The sequence below is a fragment of the Corvus cornix genome, chromosome 3 (assembly GCF_000738735.6).
Source record: "Corvus cornix cornix isolate S_Up_H32 chromosome 3, ASM73873v5, whole genome shotgun sequence".
Taxonomy (NCBI): Eukaryota; Metazoa; Chordata; class Aves; order Passeriformes; family Corvidae; genus Corvus; species Corvus cornix.
In genome coordinates this window covers 48,820,622-48,846,220 of record NC_047056.1, presented here as the reverse complement: position 1 = coordinate 48,846,220, position 25,599 = coordinate 48,820,622, and the positions used below count along the sequence as shown (strand labels likewise).

Sequence of the window (25,599 nt, the reverse complement as noted above, 5' to 3'; positions counted from 1 at the left end):
CCCACATGAAACATCTATCATGTAAACTAATAAATGTTGTCATCGCCAGAAGGGGAATGAGGAAGATGCTTAAAATAGAGATATCTGGCTGTTTTGTAAAGGAAATCTTCTACATAAAGAGCAGTACACCTTGGTAAAGGTTGCAGAAATATAACAGAGCATACACAGGCAAACATGTAAAGAATAAGAAAAAAATTCAGGGCTTTTCACTATTTTTCTGTTGCTTTTTATATCCCAGTTTCCTGAAAATATTACTGCTTTCAGGGAAAAAAAAATCACAAACCCCCAAAACAGAAGTGCCTGGAGAAGAGTTATGTGCAAGAGTCTCTCTGTCAATATGCCTGAATAGAGGCCTGAGCATCCTGGTCTGACCTTGGCTGACCCTGCTTTAAGCACGTAAGCCCTTCTGGTGCCTCTTCCAATCTGAACTATCCAATGGTCCAGTGAGGCTAAGTTGCCTCTCTGCAGCCTTGTAGCACAAGCAGAAAGGTTGAGCTTGCTCAGCAGAGGTGTGCTGGCTGCTCAAGGGCACAAAGTGTCTCTCAGACATTCCTGTCTAATTTCCACATCTCCAGGGAAGGATGCCTTCCAGGTTTCTAAGGGGCTCTGTCACAGCCCTGTGAGACCCAATAATGCTCTGTGGAGGCCTTAAGTTACACAAAGTGAGCAGAAAGAACCATGACACCAAACAAAGACAACATCTGTCAGACACCTACTCTTTGAGTACAGAAAAGTGGCCCAGGAAAAGCAACCTTCAGGCTATTCTGACTGCAATGCAGCCCCTGACAGGCCAAAAATTAGATGTGTAAAAGTAATTTGCAGTCATTCTTCTCACTTCAGATGTGTGCTCCCTCCCTGAGCACAGAAAGGACAAGGAGGAACAGTACACTGTCTGTCTCCTGCTTAAAACTGCCTTGCTGGCCCTGCTTTAGAAACCAAGAAAAGAAAAGAAATCAAATAAACTTCAGATCACAATCTTACTGACCCCTGGGGATAATGTGCTACAACCAAACAAACCCGCAAGGACTGCTGCCAAAGTGTGTATCCTTGCCTGCTGATTCTCCAGGTTGGCTGCAAGTGACCTCATGAGAGAGTGCAAAGAGGAAACACCACTTGGGTCTGTGCAACTCCCCTCCAGTGAGTAACCCTGGGTCTGAAGCATCCTCTAACAATTCACATCGTGTTCACAAGTGTACATCGCTTAGAAAGACACTGAAAGAAAGCTGAAGAAATACTACAGTACACTCAAAAGGTTTAAAAAACCCCTGTATTCTGAAGGAGCCAGTAAATTCTGCCTCCTTCCTTAGAAAAAACTTCAGTGCATGCATTCAACAAGAGCTCTCTTGGCTGTACTTCCGAGAGCTGGGTGGTGTCCAAGATTTATAAAGTACCAAGGCTGTGTCCAAGGAATCAGGAAAAAAACAAAGACTAAGATCTTTCTGATAAAGATAAAGAAGTCCCTGACTATGTGTTCTGGGAGCTGAGTCCTGGCACAGCAAGTGTTTGTTTACCTCTTGAGGGTGGGCTGAAGCGTGGGCAAGACTGTTCTCCTGGAGCATGACAAAGGAAAGGGTAACATGCTTCGTAACTGAAGAGGAAAAAAGATTCAAGCCAATTGCTTTTCCAATGACACCTGGCTTCCACTGAGTTGAAAACTTCCTTAAGAAAATTCTGGGTTTGATTTACTATTTAAATTAGAAATAAAACCAGTAAATTTTATTCTTCCTCTACCAGAAGACCCAAATTAAATGACTTGTCTGTATGGCTTCAGCATTAATTTCTGTGGGTTTTTTCAGCTGTTCTGTGCTTTGTGGCTGCTGTTATTAGCTACTTGATGTCCCCATGGTCTCTGGACATACTGCCTAAACTATATATCTGATGTCACACTATGATAGCACAACCAGAAGCACTCATTGCTCCAAAATTGTTCAGTTCATTTAATTTCATATCACCTTTGTAATAAAAGTTTCTATTTCACCTTTAAAGGTAAAAACCAAACCCCAAAATACTGGAATTTCCTTCAGAGTAAAAAAATTCATTTTCCCATCATCTCTATTTTTAGTTGGATAAACAGAAAATGAAAGTGAAAACATCTCTCCGTTTGGCACAAAGACAGGATTGAAGGCATGCTCATTTGAGTTTATTTTATTCTTCTGTGTGAGACACTGTGGAACCACTAAGACTCTCCAGGTTCCTTTACTCAGTGGAGCTTCTCACTGGCCCAGTCAAGCAACACCTATAGCCATTGGGACAGCAGGGTCAGCCATGACTGGTGGCAGCTGTTGGGAAGTCTGAAAGCAAACAAGCTGTTCAACAAAGAAGTATCAGGTAAAAAAAAAAAAAAAAGAGAAATAGCTTGGGACCATGGCAGCAGCCCAGAGCTCATCGCTACCCCCTTTGATTAAACTGTCAAAACATATTCTTTGTGGTGTCCCAATACTACAGTGTTTGTCTAGGGCTCAGTGACACTGGGAGGAAAGGATTTAGCTGTCTGCAAAACAAATGTGGAAACAAAATCACAAAGCAATAGCAAGTGAGGCCAAAGGCACAAAACTCTCTTTTCCAATCAATAGCTCTAGAGCGCTCATAGACCTGTGCCAGAAGCCAGGCTATAAAACAGATGCCTGTGTTACCAGCAACACCTTGGGTAAGAGAATCATTCTCCTCTTGTCAACAAAAGGCTAAATTGACCCCACTGATTTCCACAGGGAGTTATTCCTATTTATGCCACTATTCATCAGAAGACAGTTGGGATCTTGATGTGCCCTGGACATCCTCTGCAGCCTGTCCTTCTCACTAAGTGTACCATGGCTATTCTCACAGACAGGAGGGGTTTTTTGGTGAAAATTTACAAGAAATTGAGTTAGAGGTACCCTTCTGACCCTTGGCATACCCCCACACTCTCCCCAGCCAGCAAGCACCCTGATCTTGAGGCTGGCATTGGAAGGCACCACAGTACTGAGAGCAGTCTCACTATATCAACACCCGTGGGGCTGAGGAAAATGGTTGAAATTGTAGGTCAGGCTGGAGTAGCTGATGTGGAGCCTGGGCAGAACACAAAGGCTAAATCCAAGCCTGTAGGAAATGTCATCAGACCTTTACTTTGTTATTAAAGTTGGGCAGCACCTTGATCCTTTGTTGTTCTGAAACGCAGATGACACATATGCATGCAGAAATGGTGGATATGCCTCTGTGTACAGTTCAGCTGAATTCACAATGAATTTTAAAACACTGTCATCTACTCACTATCACTGCCCTCCTAGAGCCCCTAATTGTGTCAATTTATGAGATTTAGAGAGGGCATTAGGCAATTATATTCCAAATTCAAGCCTTATTTCCTTTTAAAATTTACAAGCTTGCCTTAATATAAAAATATTCTGTTTAGGGTTTCTTGTCAGAATTAGAAACATAAAAAATTATTTCATAGCTGCAAGAAGGCATGCTTTCTGAGATAATACTGGTTTATGTAAAGAGATTATTCAAATATAGTGGCACTCTCTTTCAAAATACTGGAAGGTTACATTCAGGAAAGATACTAAGAGTGCTTAACATCTCCACAGTGAAGAGATAACACCACCTTCTTGAAACCCACTGCTCTCCTCAACCTTTTCAACAGTGTGCAGCTGTGGCATGGAGGAAGGTGTGAATGAAGAGAGCAGGCAGCAAGACAAGGAGCAGTCTTTCATTTTTACATTGAACCATGTTCCCCCAAAACATGTCATGGGCCAGTAAAGGTACACAACATACAGGTGGGAAAAAAGTGGAGGATGGTTAGCCATGACCTTCAGTCTGCCATCAGTTGCCCTTTCCAAGGGATTTCTATATTGCTGTAAAATGAGGGTAGGAGACACCATGCCCACGTGGATCTGCATTAGCCTCGTCTCCTCAGGGCGTGGATGACCACAGAGGCCACAGAGGAATGCAGTGCGCTGCTGGAGAGGGCCTCATGCTGCAAGCTTCTCCTGCAGATTTGTCCTCACAATACCCTATTCACACTTACCCACTTTCTAAAACTTTCTCTAGAAAATCAAACGTTGCTGTTGCCGAATGAGGCACGTGGAGCTATGGGACTGAGCTTTCTCCGAGCAGACCTGTGTGCTGCACACACACACTCACAGCGATGCCGGGAGCCTCGGGGTGCCCACAGCCAGCGCTGCCCACAGCCAGCGCTGCCCACAGTTCTGCCAAGCACAGCTGCCTCTAGATGTGGGCCCATGCCAGGAGCAGTGCACCCTCCCACCTCCTGCAGCTCTGCGCCCCAGTGTTGCTCCCTCTCTATCCCAGATGCCCACCCCAGCAGAGACGTACAAAAGAGGGCCTTGCGAAGGCCATACTGGCTGCACTGGGAGCTGGGGTGGGAGTGAGGGCCTGGGGAAGGAGACCAGCAAGAGTCAGCACAGGGCTGGCCGCTGGGATTAGATCTCCTCTGGAAAGGATTTCAAATGCCCTGACCACAGATGTGGCACTATGAATTTTGGCACAGTCATGCAGTAAAGACTATGGCAAGTAGTGATTCTGATTTGGAAGAAATTTAGCTAAGAGGATAAAACTGTGGATGGGAGAAACTCACAAAAAATCTCTGGATGGGGTAAAACCCACAGAAACATTTGCAGAAAAAGAGCCTGAGGTGATTATCATGGAACCAGAGTTAACCTGGGAAGGCTATGCTACACTAGTGCCAAACTGGTACAGCACACCATGAGCAGGATTTTAATTTTTAAATGTCTTCACTAGGTCCACTCTCCTTATTCCAGTTAGCAGAGCAGATCTGGACATTTTTCAGATTCTTCCATGAGCAAAGAAATAATGGATCCATTTTCCTAAAGTGCTTGTTCTGTTGTTGGAAAACTACAACACTTAAGGCAGCAACATGAAGTCTTATTTAGCAGAAAAGTAGAAAAAGTACAAATTTCTCTCAGTCATGTCCTGAAAAGCTACCTCTTGTTTAAACAGAAGGCACAGAAAAGCTTCAAGGGATGAAAGCTCACTAAATAATTCGTGTGCTCTGACCTGCTCTGCCAATGGCTTTCTAAGTGATATCTTTTAACTGGTCCAAAGATTTCTTTACCTGCTGACCTGGGATACATTCAAGCAGATTGGTCTCCCCACTCCTGGTTTTGGTGTGCACTATCCTTAAACTAAAGGATATCTCTGTTTGCACGTCAGCTGTGATTTTGCAGATGTCTGTGGATTAACTGGGAAACAATGTGGACGAAACAATAAGAAGGTGTTGCTTTACATCTTGAAGAGAATCATGATGGAAAGCACCAAAATACAGTACATCAGGCACACCAACATTGTTTTCCTTCTGTAGGACCACAGTTTGTCAATATCTCTACATGAGCAACTGCTGTTTGTTTAGAGCACATACCGAGAAATGTTACTTTCTGCATCCCTGTTTTAAAAAAAACTCTTACCCTTCTGCAGTTAGCAGCTTCCTGTCCTGATGTTTACAGCAAAAACATGCTCTTTCCAAGCTTTTTGAAATGGCTTTATGGCACAACCCAGAGTGAGCAAGCATAATGCTGACAGTATATGTGCAATTCAGAATGGAACAGCAGCAAATGGACTCATTATCATCCTTCAGCCCTTTGCTTCCTTTTACTTAAGTGATGCTTTGTACACGTTAAGCATGGAAATGAAGGATTGCAGATATTCTGATACAACTTTATTAAGTATTAAGTACATATTTAAGGCAAGCCCTTGGGATGTTAAAACATCTTTAGACAGAGATCCTCTAATAACTGAGAACAGATTGAACAAGTCACTAAATGACTGAACTAAAAATTGTACGATTAAAAGGAAAAAGACACAGACTTATGTCTCATTTTAATGAAATCATAGTAGTTTCTCATGGGTGTCTCTATGCAAGCTTTTTTCTTCCTGATCCTCTTGTTTTACCACTAAAATGTGACCCCTACTTTGTATGTATGGGCTTTCATGCATGGGCTTCTTCAGCAGCCTTAGTGATGTTCACTGTTGTTGTCATTTATTCCACTCTAAGCTTGTGCAACTCTGGACATGAAGTGTTTTTGTGGTGGCACAGGACTTTTAAATAAGTGGTGCGCTGTTTAAAAAACATACTTAGCTATACTGTCCAAAATATTTATTATACCTGTGTCATTACTTTTAACAGATGTTGAGGTGACTTTGTATTAATATCTGGAGGTTTTAGAAATACGAGAATAGCACATTTAAATGACAAACAGTTGTGTCAGTTTATCTAGTACCTACATTTGCAATCTAAGCTTTCTTCCTGGGGGAATGAGAGGAATACAAATACTTTTGGTATTAATTTCCTTTATAATTTTTCTTTTACTTCTAGACCTTCCTGATGCTATCATCACCTTCCACATATAAATAGATGCAGCAGTTAACATATCTGGAAGTAAGCAATTAACCTAGGTGTTTTTTCTTAATTAGGGTTGTAAAGATAATATGTTTTAAAGTTTGATGCTCATCATCCATGTGATCTTAGAAAAGCAGATAGCAGTCTAATTCTGCATTTCTGTGAAGTCTCCCGGGAAAATGAATTTCATGACGGAGTGCCAAGATCAAAGCTTATCTGAAAGCATCTGAGATTATAAAGATGCCAAGTTCATCCACATCTTGCCTAAAGCAGTTTCCACCAAAAATCTGGCCTAGCATTCCCCTTTCTTGAAAGTATAGTCAAATGGTTAATTCCTGGAGTGAGAAATATTTCTATAGATTTAAACAGTATCAAGAGATGAGACCATCTTGCTGTCAGCTCTGCAGACAGTTTAATAACCCTGTTAATGATGCAGTACTGCATGCCAGAGGCTGCTGTTGACTTTGGATGGACAGATAATCTTGGCCTGCAAAGGGAAACGAAAGCTATCCTGCTTGGCATACAGAAGAAAGATGCTGAACTTAAAGAGACAACATCAAGGCTTCCATGTGGGAGTCAAATACATCCCAAGGAAGTTAAGGGAGGTGAGTCACCTGGAAATAATCAGGGATGCAGTTTCGTTATGAACTACTAAACACTCTAAAGCTCGACAGCAACCCTGCTTTATGTTACCTTCAGGCCTTGATAAAATAACTTCTCTTATCCTGCTCGTGTCCCTCTTCTCATTTCCTCTTGCCAGTCACTTTGTCTTTCTCAAAAGGAGCAGATTCTCTTTTCTGAATTGAATGTTGAGCTGTTTACCTACCCATATTTGTTTTTTAAAAAGGAGAATCACTATGTTTTACGGGAGTGTAAATTCCTAGGCTGTATGTGTGTGTTGTATGTAATCCCATTGATTACATACAGTGCTCTTTACATAGGCGGTAAAAAATAAAAACAGCAGGTCTTTTTGGAGTTCCAAGTGTGGAAAGAAAGTGTTAGGATGCCTGATAAGAATTCTCAAAATGCAGCCAAACCACGTTTTCTATAGGCATGCCTGATGGGAAAGCAACATCACCAAAGTATTTTCACCTGGTGATGAGATACTCAAGTGACTGTTACCAAACAGCTTAGAAGGAAACATTTTCCTTTTCTGTACTGGACAATATCAGAATAGATCAATATTCAATATAGAAGTTTGCCTTGATTACTGTGGTCATTAACCAAAGTTGTTTATGAAAAATGCCTCCATGGGACAGATACTTCCTATTAAATTTTAATTCAATCATCCAAGACTGAGGGGGGAAAACTTCCCTTTTGATGATTCAGGACATTGTGGCATACAGTTCTGCCCCTACCTTGGCAGTGCCTTTTCACACTTCTTGTCAGAAGTAGAGGCTGTAGCATGGGAATCAAATAGCTTTAGTAAATTAAAGTTTAAAAAACTCTGGCTATTAACTAAGAGATATGGAAAAAATTGCTTTAATATTTTTAATGTAACTATCAAAAGATTGAAGTGCCTTTTGAGTTTACGTTGGACTAAAAAGTAGACATTGACTCTCCCTCTAAACACAGCATAAAATGCAGAGTTCACTTAGTGCACTATCCCAGCTCCAGCAGTGAAAGGGCAAACAAGGCAAGGACGACCCCCTTGCAGCTCTTGCAAACCTCTCTTGCAGAGTTTGCATCCAGGCCTTCATTTGATATAGCTGGTCAAGCAAGATGCCAAAGTTTTGCTGCTCTTGAGGTGTCATATCCACAGAGTAGCACAGCCCAGCTTTGGAAGGTTCCTCTTTGCAACTCAGTGCTGTTCATTATTCCCTTATTGTCTGCCCAGCTCTGCTTACACAAACTGCAAATAAGTAATGAGACAAAAAGATGAATTCTGGGACCAAGAAATGTTTATTTTCCCATAACTTGTGATTTTAATCCAACAGCGAGCTCTGAGGCTGCATGGTCATTGTTCCCTTGAAACTGCAACACACAGTACTTCACTCCCTGCCTGATTTACTGCCCACAAATATGAGCCTGCGTGCAGGTCTTGTCATCTGATACACTTGTTTTAGTAGTCCATATAATATGAATTGACTACCAAAAAATGCATATTTGTTTCACAGCCAAGATGAAATACAAAACATATTTCCAACTCCATCATTTGTTTTCCCCTGTTTATTAATATATGAAGCTCAATGCTATTACTCTTACTGAAGTCAGTGTGATTAGTTGGGCTAAGGAATGCTTTAATCTACATTAGGTTATCAACATGCACTTTTGTGACCAGACTAAATTTAGAAGAGAGATTTTAGCAGCAGACAGAGAGCAAAGCAAGAGATGAAAGATGACAGCAGAAGGTGATGCTGCTGGGTGGCACAGCAGCAGGAGGGGCAGAAAGCATGGGAGAGCTAAAGACCCTTGAAAACTAGCTTTCAGGTGCCTCCCTAGGCCCCTCATCACTCAGGCTTTAATGATCATCAGTTATTCTGGTCACTTCAACTACCTTTTGCTTCAGTATCCTGGTTGTAAATCAAGCATGACAACAGCAGTCCATTTTACCTGGTTGTCATGACATTAAATGTATGATGCATTCAAATAATAAGATGAGCAACCCAAGAAGTCCATGAGGAAAACAACATTTCTGCCTTTAGCACAGCACTTGTGTGGGGTGAAGGAAACAACAGAAGAAAAATATTAAGACCTTTTCTTTGGAAAATGGAGTCAAAGCCCAGGATTCAGGAGAATGTTGCATATGTATCGGGGAAACTGATCTTCAAAGGAACCATCACACCGCGGCTGTCAGAAAACATCTAAAAGTATCAGCCTAGGACTGCTCAGAGAGAACTGGGCTGGTCTAAAAGTAAACTGATCAGAGAAATGAACCCCACTCAACCACCCCAAGAGAGATTTCAGGTTGGAGTTACAATTTACTAAAGAGATTGCAGCAAATACAATGACACAGAGAATACTGATTTTAACCCACAGCATCAGAGTACAACCTGGCACCTGTTGATCAGAGCCATGGTCACAGTCCTGGGGAAGTTCTGGTCCTCCTCTGTATCTATCAAATGGTGGCATCCCCAGTCCCCAAGCCAAAGGTTTATACTTTTGCTTAGATTCAGGGCCGGGAGTTTCACAATGGATGATGTAACACATAGTCATGGGATATTTTGGGAGTCCTTGACGGTCAACTGCTTGTTCTGCTGGTGCCATTTGACTCCACCACGGCCCATTAGCAGAGATGACCCCTCAGGCTGGGTGTAACTGTGGTGGTGCTCCCCCGGAGGGGAGTTACCACAGGGGAGTTATTTGTGAAGAAAAAGAAACATTAGCCTGTCTTTCAGGGTTTGCCTCTTTTTCTTATCTCATTTAACACCCAGCTTGTAGCCTGAGGTGTTGGGTGTGCCCTGGGCAGCTCCTGCAAACGACCCATAATTTACAGTTCATCAGAAATGATGTAGAGGGGAGTAGAATACACAGTTTGGTAACACTCCACATAGTGCTACACTGGCACCCTACTCCTGTAACTAGGATAGGAACAGTCACCCTTTGCACAGACTGGTTCCCAGGGTGTCAGCATAGTCCATCTTGTCAACAGAGCCAAGTGCACATTTAAAACCTGCAGAAATTAGAGATATGATGAGGGAAGATGGCTTTAGCACAGGAAACTGATGCTGCTGACACTTGATGGTGCTTGGACTAGACATGAGTTCTTGATGGTGGTGAAACAGCAACTAGTGAGAGACAAATTGACTGCCCTCATAGTTGCTGAGTGTATTAATGCTAAAGAGATCTTTTTTCATAAACTTTGACATGCACAAAAGCAAGACAAAAAAAACCACCACCAGATCCCCTGCTGCTCAGTTCCTCTGAAGTTAAAAGCCAGTAGCTAAATTTTTTAAATCTGTTGCACCAACATCTCATCAGTAAGTGTCTCTGAGCCATTGATATGAATAACAACTTTAGCTTCAAATACCAAACTACTTTTCTATTGATTGATTTCTGGATGATAAAAGCCTGAAAGAGAGAGAGAACCAGATAACATAGATGAGCCAAGGTGCTGCTACAGCTCTGAGAACCTGAGGCTGAGATTTAGAAAAGAAAAAGAATAAGCACATATGAAAGTGAGAACACACAGGAAAATGAGAAGTCTTAGCTTTCATTTTTAAAGAATACAAGCCTTGCTTGTGGCCCCAGAATTTTTGCTTTCTTTCCTGGGACACCCAGAGGTAGCCCTGAGACAGGCAAATTGCTCTTAATTCTAGAAGGTGCCTTGCACAAGATTAAAATTTAAGTGGCCTAAATCTTTAAAAACTATTTGTGCAAAGTTTGTTCTCTTTTGGGATCTTGCTGGGGAAAAGTATCTGCCTCAGCAATCAGGAAGGATCTGTTCCAAGACATTTTTAAAGATTTTTTTTGTGTTGTATTTTTGTTGTTGTTTGTTTGTTTTTAAAATGCCAGATATCACTGACAAAATAGCAAATAACAGTAGGAAGATCCTCCTTGATTTCAGTCTTCTCAGATTTCCCTGTTTTCAGAGAGTAGAGGAACCATTTATCTCCAGGAGCCCTGTGCCCTGGCACCTATGGTTCTGGTGAGTGTAGTTTAGTGATGCAGCACAAATTATGGTGTTGGTTTGAACAAATGAATAGAGAAAAACTTAAAGTAGTTGCAAGGTGGTTGCAACTAAGAGAATTATTGCATAGAGTAAGGAATTAAATCATCCACTAGCAGTAAAAAAATTAGATGTAAAGATACAGGAAATATGGTTTTGAATATATACACATTTTAATTTAACAAGGAAAGTGTTATATATGTAGCAGAGAAATTATGCTACTTTTTTTCCAGTAAGAGAACCAAGCTCAGAGCCTACAAGAAGTTTATTTTGTGTAGAGTTTTCATACTGCTAAATATACTGTGAGAATAAGAACACTCACATTTCACAGGAGGGGTCCAAACCAGCAGGTTGGTCAAGTGTTTACACTACCTAAGTCTCTATAGTTGGGGCATGCAAATGCTATAAAAATTTGCTAGAGTTTTAAATGTCTTGCTGAATTAAAATGATAAAAGCTACAGAAAATCAAGCTCAACCCGCAAATGCTTCCCATAAACTTGCTGATAAAAGCCATTTTCTGGCAAAGCTGGAGAAAAATGTTTCTGCCTGGTTTAGGCAATCCATAGAGAATTCAACAGTGAAAGTGAACTCCAGGTATTTATTTGGGGCCCTAAATTAGCACAGAAGTAGCAAGAGAAAATATTTGAATTTCAAATTGTGTTTGAAGCACCCAAAGCGTTTTCTTGATACCTGGATGACGGACATAGCTGTCACTCTGGTGAGCTGGGAGTGACAAAGGACCATGTCCTTCTTTGTCATTGCACTGGCAAGAGTCAGGGTGATCATTTGTAGGACAAGTACTGAGAACAGGGAGCTTGGACAATTAGTTTTCTTTCTCAGGGGTCCCGACATCATCCCTCAATGCACCCACAAAGCAATCTGCAAGGATGTCCAAACTATTAATATTCAGGTAGTTTTTCAAATCTCAGATTCACCATCTTCCCCTCTCTTCCATCTTATTTCTATTGAATTTAAGGGTTTTATTCTGTCTTTCTTAGCCTTGTTCTTTTGTGTTTTTCTTTTTCCTAGTTCAAACTTAACAAAGACAGGCCAGTTATTCGTGATACCTGATTAATCCAAGCCTTCACTGGGAAAGACCTTGGGGCAGCCTGATGGAGAAGGAGTGATGAATTAAGAGCCTATGTTTTGAAAAACTTAACTGAACCTGAAACTAATGAGAGAATTTTATTTTATTTTTTAATTTGTCTATTTAACTTTCACCAGGATTCATATAGGTCTCTGGCACCAGAGGAGGGTGGAAGATGGTTGTTGTCCCTGCGACTGGATGCCCAGATCCATGAGAATATTTGGGTCTGATCTTGCACTGATCAGGTTGATCCCCTCTTGAGGTAAGGGGACAGGATTTTATTTTGTGTTCTGTTTTCTTTTTTTCCCTTTCCTTATTTTCTGGTGCAAAGAATATAATCTAATCTTTTCGCACCCCTGAAAAGTTTCCTTCTTGCTTAGTGTTCCTATCTGCTCCAGCACTATGTACTTACCTATGTTAACACCATTTTAAACCGTGGTTTCGGTTCAATGAAACGTTCAAGTGTTGAAATGCTTTCCCACACAGCAATACCTTAATGTGCTAATAGCCAAGCACTCATGTTAGAACTTCCTTTAGTGAACACTAGTAGCCAAACCAACCAAACTAGAAGAGTAATTTTTGCTTAGGCAATAAATTGCTCTTCACCTTGCTATTAAAATAAAGCTAAAAAGCAGTGGTAAAGAATTGTAATAAAATTACATTTCCCATAGTATTTCAGGAGATTTATGCTGATAAATTTTAACTCTGAAATTTCAAGATGCCTGAAAGTTTTCATTAAAGGTTAGAAGACTGACAGTACCATCCTTTCACTTGGAATGACCAAAATCCGAAAATGTTTCTGAAAGGTACTATTTAATTTATTTTCTTCTGTTCTAAAATTCCAGGTATTCTCATTTCTATGGAAAGGACTTCAATTGTCTATCTTCTTTGCTAATAATAAAAATAAAACAATCAAGAGTACAGAAAAATGCAGTCCTGCACCCTCTTGCTCAGTGGTGAGATATATGGTTTTTATTTGCCTAAGATTCTCAGCATGAATGGCTGGAGTCATTTAAAGATGGTAATCAATGAAATATTGCTTATCCACTTGGTGTTGGAAGGAATTAGGATGTGTAAATTAGAATTTAACAGAAATTTAGAACAAGAACAAAAATGAAACCTGACAAATTCCAAGTTTTATATCTCAAATTCACAAACCCACACAGAAAGAAATGCATTCACAAGGAAATTACCACGCACTGAGAAGATCAATTGTTCTCTGTTTCCAGCACACTCCCTCTCTTTCTACATTATCCTTTCTTCAGTCACTATCTCCTACTAGGTGCCACACAAATAACATCCTCCACCTTCTTTCGCAACTTCCTTCATGAAACAGAAGTAGCTTGCAATAAAATACTAAGTCAAATAGTGCTTAAAGGATTTTGAGCCACACAGGACACAAAATGAATCTCGTCTCACTTGTGTGAGTGATGCTCAAGAAATAATAGCACTCCACCAGAACAAAATAGATCCCATGGAAGAAGACACTTCGTGATCCCCCTTTATCCTGCTCTTGCTGTTCATCAGCTAGTGATACAGCCCCTGGCTCCCATTTCTCTGCACCCCTTTCAAGAGGGACACAAATCTAAAGATGCTCTTGAGAGGTGTTACTAGCTCTGCTTCAAAAGAAATGCAGATGAATGTTTGGGGTCATTCTTGTTTGATTTATTAAATAGTTTGATTTTTTCCTTACACTGAATTTTTTGAAGGGTGCAAAAGCATATGCTTTCAATTGCTCCCTTTTCCAAGCAGAGCAACTGAATTCATTCACAGTCCACTCACTTAAAGCAAAAGCCAGGTTCTTTTCATAGTTCTTTGTCTTGTTTTAAAGCCAATTGTTTACTTCTGCCAACTCTTAATTGCACAGGAAACTTGATGTCTGTGAGTGTGAAAGGAGGTTTTCTATCATTATGTCTGATGGCTGTTCTGCTCTGTTGGTGATTATTCATTTAACTCAGATGTTTGTGGCTCTTGGCGGCAGCTGCTACGTAACTTGCAGCAGTTCGGTGTTACTTCCTTTTTGTCATTCACAGAATCATTTGTTTTCTGTTCTAGGAAAACATCAACATCTTAATGCAATTTATTCTTCTGATTAATGAGAGACATAAACCCATACATTTTTCTAGTTTACACTCATTTTATTCAATAAGCTGCAGTTGTATGTATTCAAGAATATTTGAATTGAAAGCACACCATGAAATTTTAATCCTTGTGTGGAGAAGAAAACATTTTAGCTGATTAGTCTCACTTTTTCCTATCATCTGCTACAGGAAACAGAGATATTAGGGAAATGAATTTTGCAATAATCAAGTAAGCTTGGCAAAGCAATATTTGGTTTCTATGTGCTCACTGTGACCCATGAGGGGGCAGCTGGCTTTTATCTGACATGAACAATAGGTCTGTTATTGGGGAATATAAATCTCAATGTCCTCTTTCTGAATCCCAAGACTATGCCCAAAACACCATCAACCACTTCAGAGACTAAAATTCACATTTCCTAACTAGTCCATTCTAAAAGTCCATTTAGTCAAATAGTCCTTATTTCTATAAAGGCTTTGGAGTTAAATTATTTCTTAGTTAAGTGTGAAACAGGTCAGAATCAGTCCTGGTATTTACTGAGGCAGTGCCATGGACATCAGTGGATAGATAAGTATTTACAGAATATTAATTTGATCCAATCAGTACTGGTGAAAGGTATGAGTCTGCATTTTAACTGGCATCCTGACACCCTGTGAACTTGGATGATGGTCTGAAGCTGTGAGAGGCACCCATCACCCCACCCTTGGTTTTAGCAGACAGTTTTTCACTTAAAAGGAAGACAATTTCTGTAAGCTTGAAGACAGTGCTTTTTGCTGGAATTTTTAGCACGAAGAACTTAACTTCCTCTTACTGGATAAGTAATGATTCAATATATCTTAATCAGAGTATATGTCCTTCAGAGACTGAAGGTCTTGGGAAATTTCACCTGCAGCCCACTTGTAACACCAGTTTGACAAAGTTCAGCACTTGTTTAGTACAATAAAAAATGCAGATGCATTTCATCATCATCTCCTTTGTGTTTTCTTTGAAGGACATAAAGTTACCAGCCCAGACCTTTCTGGTAAAGATAGGTATCAAATGTATAATTTCTCATAGCAGTTATTATTTACCACTCCTTTTCTTACATGGTCTGCTATGGTATGGGAATGGATTTAAACTGTCTTCCTGTACAATTTACAGACCTTGGCATCCTTGACCCCATTTTTCCATGACAATGGGAATACCCATTCAAGTGCAAACTCTACTGCAAAGTTTTTAGAATTAATGGTTGAAAGATAACTCAGTTTGAAACTGAAAGATAAGTGAAAGTGGTTGAAAGATAACTTGTTTTGCTGTGAGTGGCAGAAGATGTCAGCGTACCATGGATATGGTCACCATCAACTTCTGAGTCCAAAGTGATGCAATAGAATCAGAGCTCAGCAGCCCAAAACTTTCGAAAAATAGCCAGTTCTGTACAGTGAACAAAAAGCCTTGAGCTTCAGCTGGGGAGAGTAATTGATTTGCTTCTGGGTGAAAATTTTCATCCTGTAAAATGTCCCCCGGGACTAATTCTGTGGGTATGAATAAGAGGCTTAGAAAGACAAATTTTGCCATGCAAGTGAATAATCTATCACTGGCCTTCCAGCAGTTTTACTGCTCTTAGTGGGCCTCATATGGGTCTTGCTGATATGCAATGTAAGGTTCTGGTAACTTTGAGTATATTTTCCTAAAAGGCTAGAAAATTTTGTGCAATCATTAACCACCTCTTGCTGCTTGGCATGCTGAAATAATGAGGATAATTGAATATCACACTTCTGGGTGTATGCTAATTGCCTACAGGGCTCTGGAAGGATGTTTCCTCCCTGTACACCACACAGCATAACTGGATAGGTAATGGGCATTATGGGAGCCTTCCACCTTCCTCAAGAATATGGGTCCAGAAGGCAAAATGTCAAGTTAGATGAACAAATTATTTAATACAGTCTGGGAAGCTCTCTGCTCCTATGGTTCCGTGGTGAGCAACTGATTGCAGGATATGCACCTGCCATTGTGTAATGAGGTCCTGAGCATCCCAGGTCACTATTTTTAACCTGAAATGCCAGCAAAAGCCCCAAACTTAAAATATGCTCATTTCAATGGCAATCTCCATATAAAGTATTGTTCAGTTGTGAATTATAATGTATTTATGCTTAAATGAGAATCAGGTGTGACTATTTGTGGTTTTATAAACACACCATCCCCTGAATCCCTTTAATCTTCTCTGTGTGCTGCTGAATGTCAGGTAATGGAGAGGCACAGTGTGAGCTCAATTAGTTTAAAACCTTATCATTGTAATTGGGCAGGATGAGCTGTATTATCTTGCCAAATAGGACTCAACACTTTGAGGCTATTTACTCATTTTTTTATATTCTTCCAAATGAAATTAATTGCATAACCATTAGAAGGTAATATTAATTAATTATCAGGGTTCCTACATAGTTGGATGTGATAGACATGCCCAAATGAGTCCTTTGAGATGACTGGAAGGTAGGGAGGGGGATTGCTACCATGAATACCAAATCTCCTTGGCAGACTGGTTCACCTATAAATGATGTTCAGGTAAGATTAGAAAAATGGCACATGCTAAAGATAACTCTAGAGCATGCACTGCCACACACATGACCTTAGCTTAGAGAAGCAGCATATCATTAAATCAGAGTAACTTTGGTGAAATCAGGACTCTCAAAAAGCTGTCTACAAGAATGACCTCACTACTTTCATCTGCCTTAAAGAGCATTTCACTGACTTCAACAAATTTCCATCTTAAAACTCTTTTTTTACCAGCTAAATGTTATTCCCTACAGTTTCAGCTAACTGGGGCCAAAAACTTTCCATGTAACAAGTTATTTCCTCTGTGGTTGTTCACCAAGGACCCCTGCCCATGCTTGCCAGCACTCTGCTACTCTGCTTTCTTCCGTTCACCACCAAAATAGCCTCTTCCCAACAAAAGTAGGGACACTGAAGTGATGCTCTGGGCTGCTGTACTGGCTGCCCTGTTTTCTTGCAGATGACAATGTGGAAGCCACACAAAATTATATCACTGACCATCCAGTTGCTGAATTGAAGTCCCAGAGCACTGTTGCTATTCTGCCATTAGAAGAGCCACTGTTATAGCAGCTGTAAACCCTGAAGGCCTGTGCTTACCTCAGGTGCTGAACTGCCTTAGTAGCTAGAACAGGCTGTAATGATCCTGACCAATGTTCCGACATTTTGTTCATTGTGCATTAACAGGGTACTGCTGTTATGATCAAACTTTTCTGGAGCAGGAATTCATTCAACATTCCTGACCTGGGCTGTCCAGGGAGCCTGTGTTTCAGCAGGATGAGTATGTGAACAGGGCTCCATCAATAGCCACTGATTTTTTGCAAAGACATTGAGCACCTCTGAGAGTCAGAAAGCATGTACTACCTAAACAAATTCAGAAGAAATTTGTGGGTTTTGATCAAAATACTAGGTCTAGGGTATGACAGGCAGATCAGATACCTTCCACATGATACCTGTAATACAAGCAGGTTTGAACCAGGTAAGGGATGAGATGAAGTGAAATTTATTGTCATAAAATTATTTAAGTTGAATATTCATTTTTAGCTACACTTTTATGTGAAGGTTCCCCGCTGTTTCTGCTGGATTCTGCTTTGTTTCTGTCCTTCACTATGGGACAGTGTTGTTATACACAATTAAACACATATCCAATTTGTGCTCCAGAGACTGTGGCAGCTGTACCTCAACAGAGGGTGAAGACAGAGCAGATGGATAGAATGTGAAGTGCTGTCAGTCCATCGGGATTGAGGATGCCACAAAAATGCAAACGGGACCTATAGTTTATAAGAGAAAATAATGTCTTGACAGCCTGATGAAAGACTAACTCAGAAACCCTCATTCCCCAAAAATTAAGATCAGCTAAGATTGATATGGCTGCACTGTCAAATGCTTCATCTTTTTTATCCTTTTTTATCTTTTTTTTTTTTTTTTAATGAGAAACCAGACCAATCTAATCTGAATGAGGAAAGTCACCTTCCCTGGTGCTCCATTTCATTTTCCTCAAGCAATAGAAATGAAAATGAAAATTCCATTTTAAAAACATGAAAAGGGGAATATTCTCATGAAGGTAGGAAAAAACCCCTTCAACAGCCCCACAAGAAAAACTTTAAAACTGTCACTCACATCCCTAAAAAATGAAGCCCTACAAAACAGGATGTTCAAACCCATCTGTGGGTGCTGCATTTTTTTCCTCAAGGACCAATAGAAACTGAAGTGACTTAAAAATTCAATTAATGCATAGCAAGGGAACACTTGAGAAGGGAAGGAGAGAGGGAAGATAGAGATGGAGTCAAGTTAATTTGGAAGAACTTTCAGAAAAGAGTATGAACACTGTTCTGGAACTCCCAGTTCCGCACATCAGTCAGTAACGAAAGAAGGTGCTGATGTGCAGATCAAGATTTAAAGCCATAACACTTTTGGCAAAGCGCTGGTTTTAGCTTTATTCTTTACTTCTTGTTTTTCACACTGTACCTATTTCACATGCATGTGTCCCTATTTCTTATAGGTCAGATGTTGCACATCTGAAGCAGTGCCAAGTCCCGTGAGATCAATGAAACTTTTAACCTTAACCAGAAAGCAGGATATCAGTGTGTTTTCATGTGTTAATCTTTCTGATCCTGAGCAAAGCAGTCACCTGTGGCAGGGTATGAATTTCCCAAACCCAGTGGAAGTAATTCACCTCACCAGTTCTGGCCCAGCTAGAAGCAATGAATTGTGCATCTACTCCCCTGTCAGTTTACTGATCTGCCCTTTGTGTATATATTACAGCAAAGATTTCCAGTCAGCCAGCTTGACATTTTTCTATGAACTGACCATGAAATGATACAGCTAAAGGGCAGTATGCCAAGGAATGACCAATTCAAGCGTGGCAAATACCGACTGAAACAGAATATTTCAGAGTATGAGGGGCTCGCTTGGATTTTTCCATAAGCACCTCAGACATACTCAGCATTTGCATTCTCAAAATTTCCACCTGCTTTACAGCCATGCCTCCAGACCCAGCAGCAAGAGGAGTTCATAGCACTGTCTGCTCTGTAGACAGAGAGCTGAAAAAATTGAACTTGCCCAAAATCGTTTAAAAAAAAATTGTGCTTCTAAGGTACATGTTTTTACCCAGTAAAAGAGAAGTAAAAGAAACAATGGAAATAAATCCTGCATTTCTGAGGCCAGTGACCTGAAATCTCCCGGGAGAGAGGATGAGCAAGGACAGAGGAAGCCTGCTCTCACACCACGAGGTGCCCTGAGGACATGTAGCACTGGCACGGTCTGCTGCACTGTCAAGTGAGATCAAGATAAAGGCACTTCTAGGTGGGTCTCTCAGGAGCTGGCATCTTCCACAGCGAAATGTTTTCCCTGCAAAGCGTTATCAGAGCTCCCCGAGGTCTATTGTCAAGATGTCCCCGTTAGAGGGTTAATCACAGAAATTATGGGATATATGAGAAAAACTGTAGGGGAGGTTTGTCCTTCCTCCATTTCACACTAACTTATAGACATTATAATGTTAAATACTAGCATAAGAGAATGCATTTTTCCTTTGGAGTATCTTGTGGGGAAGTAGAAGAAAATGTAGTTGAAGAAAATTTGCAGTTACAATATGGCTAGGTGCAGGATAAATGCCTGCTCTTTACCAAGTGCAAAAGCATTAGGATACAGGATAGAAGGACAGGCCCACAGCAAAGGCAAATAAATCCCCACAGAAGGTAGTATTAAAGGATCTTCTGTGTATTCCTATAATTCCATACATATTTCATGTGTGTTTTTTTAGTCAGCAAGACACAGAACAAAATAAAACTCAAGAAACAGCAATCTTTGTTCGAGCCCATGTGTAGACAGGAGATTTTGAGGAGTATGTGGAGGACAGATTTTTTAATTAGGATCCTACAAACATCAGGATCTGTAAATACAAAACCTTTTTTCCTCCCACTTTCTTGGCAATGAGGGAACATTTTGACAGAGTAACTAAACCACACACACACTCACCTGGGTGATCTCTCATAGTTTCTTCTCCTGGTGTATTTTGCCTCATTTCCCAGGTCTCTCATTTCCTTTCCAACCTGGTTTCTCCAGCTGTCCTGTTTTTATACTATTAAATAGCAGCTTATCTTTGTGTTTTGCTCTGCCTGCCAGCCCAGACAGGCAGTAGGGCAGTGTGATGGGCAGGCAGGAGGCGTGGGCTCTCCGCTGCCCTCTGAAACACGCTGCCAGGAGGATGAGCAGGATTTCAGCACAATGTCCCAAACACATTTTGTGACGACTCTCAAAACCGTGCTCATATAAGGAGGCTATTGTGTGGCTTTTTTAAGCATGAGTCTGTTTTTGTGCCCAGCTGCAAGGCTGACATTTCCACAAACTCTGCCGAAGGCTAATCCCCACAAGCCATGCTGCCCTGAGACAGGGGACCCTACCATGGCTTTGCTCTGCTTTTCTCCCTTCCATTCTCTCTGAGGGGCAGAGGTGCCCCAGGCCAGGAGTCTGGACTTCCAGTGTCTACACCACCACTGTGATGGGCACTTGCCAGCCGGGGCCCAAGGTGCTTAAAATTGTCCCTAGCTCTGAGGTAGAGGGGCCGGTCTCTGCTGTGAGGCTGCCCTCAAACCTGATCCTCTGGCACATGGGCACTTCTCTGCAGTAGGGCACGACCTGTCTGTGCACAGCAGAGCTCTCCCAGATTGCACTGAACTCCCACAGCAACCAAAAAGTCATTCCTCACCTTGACACCCACTTTCAGGTCATGATTTTGTATGTCCTATTTTTCACAAATATTTTTCCTGAGGGAATTCAGCCTAGTTCAGAATTCCCCCACAGTGGGACAAGCTGTTTCAGAGCGGCAGGTGAACACTGTTGGAATGGCTGCAAAGGCAGCTTTCCTTTCTCTTTCCCTTTCTTTTTCCCCCATATAGCTATCCTTGCTAGGAAACCACCAGTAAACTGGTGTTTTCTATGACTGCTCTCCAACTTGAGAGATAGCTTTTTCCTTTAAATTATTATTTAAATGTTTTGGTCATTTGGGGAAAAGAAGAAAAAGACAACAGGAAAATCAAATTCTTTACATTATAAACCTAAAGTATTTCTCCATTCTGAATACAGCTTTTGCTGGCAGTATACGGGTATTTTATATGGGCTAAGAATAAGAAGAAATTTAACATTTCTCATTTGATGAGGCAGGACCCAAATTTTCCTCTTCTTTTTTTCACTAGAAAATGTTGGAAGTTGTTGAATAAAATAGAGATTGCACATACATACTTTTTTGCCACTTACAGTGGATGATAGGCTCAGAAGAAGTTGAGATCAAAAAAACTCCCTTAGGTTCTGGGGTGATGGTGGTGCCAGTGTACAGCACTTGCAGACCTTGTATACATCAGCTACCACTGCTGGGATTTACAACATTGCAGATCCCTTAGTGAATCTCAGAGCACAAATATCACTTACTGGTTGTGGGTATCTTGATGCTGATGTGAACCTGTGCTACCACTTATCTCATTTCCTCTGAAACACCAGAGATTATGTTGGTATTTTTGGCATAATAGCTTCCTTCTAAGAATGCTGGCTTTTGAGGTGAGCATAAAATCTGCAAATTCCTTTACCAATATGTTCTAGGCCAGGCTGCAGCATGGTGGGATCAAGTCACCCAATTCCCCCCAGCATCATGCCAGAACTGTGCCAGAATGCAGAACAGAATACAAGTTTCATTGGCCAGAGAGGGAAAGCATAACAGAGATGCTGATGGTGGGATCTGGAGACCAGGAGGCTCATGGTTGACAAGGAGCCTGATAGTGTCCTTTCTGCTCTCCAGGATGTTTTTGGCTTGTTAAGGCTCTTTAACATAAATTTCTTTCACATGCTATACAGCTCAGCATCTAGGGCCACATCCTGGGAGACACAGTTGTGAAACATTGTGGGTGGAATTTTCTAGGCCAGTATTTCAAGCCCTGAATAATTGCAATGAGCACTACAGCTATCACCCATGTCCCACCACCCTGATAAACAAGCAGGACTCAGCAACTTCATAACAAGAGGTGTCTCCTCCAGGGATGATGCTATGCCTCATATCCTGGGCAGGTTGAAGTGTTTATCAGAAGTTCTCCCCAGCTAGGGACAGGTACCAAATTTGCCTCTGACCTTTGATTTTCTATTCAGTTATCTCCAGGTGACTCCTCTGTCAATATGCAGATGGCATATAGGGGCTAGGGACACCAAACAATATAGCTTCAGCTGGTCCCTAAAAGCCCTAAAACCTACGTGGTTTGATGAAGTTTTTTGCTGGTAATTTAAAAAATTGATTATGAAACTTCTTGCTGTCTGCTCTGTGGCTGGGCTATTACAACTGCAGGTCATGCAGAAATAAAGCTTTGGGGAAAGGGATGGGGACAAGGACTTTATAAGGCATTAGCCATAAACATGAGAACCTTTATTCCTTTAAGTTATCCTCCATTACTTCTAGGTCTTTTATCTGTGCATTTATGCATCAGAATTTTTACAAATAAAATAAATTACCAGAATTACATTAGTACAGGAACCCAGCAGAGCCACACAAGCAATGCTAATGTGATGATTGCGTCCACTTTGTTGTTTAAGTACCTAGAAACAGCATTTGATGCTCATAGGAGTTCTACTTCTTCAGGCTCTGCGAGATGGTCAGATAAGTGTAGGTGCTCTTTTCCTTCTTTGTGCTGGTGGCCTCTGACCACAGGCAGTGAAAAAATGGAAATCAATGGTAAGGAAGAGTTAAAAGAATGAAAGTTATGTGGGAATGGCATACACACTTTGTTTAATAACATAATAAGCCAGAAGGTTTTTGAGGCAGCACATAACAAATAGGGATAGGGGGAAAAAGTTTGTCTCAAGGAAAGCAGAGGTTTAGAAGGGACGTTTTAAATCTCTGCACCTAAATGAAGGCTCAGAGCAGGGAGTTCTGCTTTAAAACAGAAAAAGATTGGTTTAGCTGAGCTCCACAGCAATGCTGTTGGAGTCCTCAAGCTCAGCAAAGCATTTGCAGGTGAGATAGTATTCAGGTTTGGTCTAAGGTTTCGTTAATTCCCAGTGGAGTTCATCAAAGGCGTAATATTCTGTTATGTGTGTGCTTAACAGAGCACATGTTCTCAGATGGAGAAGGTGGAGAACAGATTAATTACACTCTGTCTCTTCTGGTATGAAAACTTGGGGATATGAAATGCACTGCAAAACAAACAAAATAATGTGGTTATTCCTCCAGCATGTAGCAGACTCATGGAGCTCCTTGCCAGAGGCCGCTGTGAATACTTGAAGCTTCTGCACACTGAAGACAGCGCAAGGACTTAAATAGAGATGTATTCTAGATTACTAAACAGAGAAATTACATCAGCTCTGGAAAACTCTCGAGCTACAAATGCTCAGAGCCTGGGGGCAGCACAGTGCCTTTGATGTTTGCCCTGGTCTCCCCCTGCCCTTGGCTTCTGCTTTCACCCACCATCCTAGTGGGGTGTTGGGCTGGGGTAACCCTCAGTGTGACCTCACACCACTTCTCTGTGCAGCCATGGCCTGCGGGAGAACAGCTTTATTAGCCTCACTTTAGAAGGACTTACGGAAAAATCCTGTTCAGCTGTAGGATCCGGATTCTTCAGTAGGAAGATTTCTATCTATTTGCTATGATTTCTGCACATCTCTTGTGGGTGATTCAGAGCCATGCAGAATCCTCACATAGTTTTTGTTTCTCTCCACTGAATTACAGAACTATGAAGAAACATAGGTGAAAAGAAGCAGCTGTGGCACCGAAGTAGGTATAGTATTGCTTTGTTTTTTGGAAAGTCTGGAATGAATAGTTACCAAGATAGAGTACAAAAGCCCATGGAGAAAAAAATTCCACAAGTCAAAGAATTTTCCTCAAGATTTCTGTAGTATTTGAGTCTGTTTCAAATGGGAGGAGTAGCAGGGGGAGAAAGTAAGCAGAAGAGTACAGGAGTAAATGGGTACACACTAGAGAAAATTATGCTCATGCATAACACAACAGAAATATTGCTGAAAAATGCAGACTCTCACCAAGACACTGCAGAGTTCAGTTGCATTTCCAGCCATTATGTATCTGACATGTACACCTCCATTCTTTTAATGTGCAGCCTTGAAAACCCTGATCTTGGGTAGGCTTGCGCTTCATTTTATTTATTTTGCAGGGAGGCATGTGGCACATGAACACAGATGCTCAGAAAACTCTGCTGGTGTGCACAACAGATATTGTCAGACACTGTTTTCTTGAAGAAGTTCCAACACTTATTACCACCCAGTATCCTGGAAAATGAAGTGATTTCACTCTGCCACCTTACACAGCTTGTTTGAGTCACAGAGCCACGTAACAAGAGCATGTCCTTAGCCTCACAACTCATGGCATTTGCTGGGGGCATTTTAGTTGCAGCAATGAACTAATTTTTAACTTGTTTCATCAAATATCATGGTGGAGAATGCAACAAAGCACTTGGGCACCATGTGTAAAGTTTTCAACTTGAAATCCCTGTGATTATTCTGGCACTTAAATTTCCACAAACTGTGTGTATTTTGTTAGATCAATTTGTAGCTAAAGGATGTGACCTGAGCAGAGCCTTTCAGAGCACAGGAGGAGAATCAGCCGATCACGTGCCCAAGTCCACTGCTAAAAAAAGGGAGGAAAGGTACACCGATGTGCACAGATATGTTTTCTCTTTGACTTTAACAAGTTTTTCCAAATCATTTTCTCTCCTGCCTTGCCAAATGAAAAGCAGGTAACAGCAGGATAACAGAAGATTCTCGTAGCTACTGCATTTCTCATCAATGTTTGTTTCACAGGTGTGGGGGTTTTAACAAAAATTTTAACACAGTGAACCTTGAATCTTCAAAGCAATACAAAAACAACAGTTTCAAATATAGTTTTACATTATCTGTGCTATTAAAGAATATATTTTAGTCAGGAATATAAGACAGTTATAAGTATAAAATATATACTGTTGAGTAAAAAGAAGATAAATGCACATTTTGAGTTTAGTAACACCCCAATAAACCAGACCTAAAAGCACAGAAATTACCCTATTGATACAATGTACATCAATTTCTGATACAATTCTTTGGGGGGTTGTTTTTTTTCTTTTTAAATCAGAGTGCCACTGAAAGATACCTTGAAATTACAGCTACTCAGGAAAGCAAAATAAAACCGTGCTTATAGCTAAAATTAAGTTATTGATTTTAGCTCCATAAGCAGAAATACACAAATGGCAGAGCTCAGCATTTTCTAAAGTGTACTCAAGTCATGTTCCCAGCAATCAAGAGAGACCTAATCAGATTTTTTCCTCTCAAAAATAATGATCTTGGCAAATTTTGTTAAATAGCTTGCCAAGCTTTGCTGTTCCCAAGGGTGTTGTGTGCTTATGGTGATTGCTGGGTGCTGAGATGCATTTGTGCCTCACTGCTGCTGAATGAGGTAATTCCGAGTGCACTGAGACGCTGTGACTGTGG

At 40.9% G+C, this 25,599-nt stretch overlaps 1 long non-coding RNA gene across 1 annotated transcript in view; it reads right to left on the bottom strand.

Moving 5' to 3' along the window:
* Nucleotides 1-20,265, bottom strand: part of LOC109144940 — a 36,695-nt gene extending 16,430 nt beyond the window's left edge. The window contains exon 1 of the long non-coding RNA XR_002046002.2: nt 20,125-20,265. This is a non-coding gene — a long non-coding RNA (uncharacterized LOC109144940). The remainder of the gene's footprint in view (nt 1-20,124) is intronic.
* Nucleotides 20,266-25,599: the final 5,334 nt, after the last annotated feature.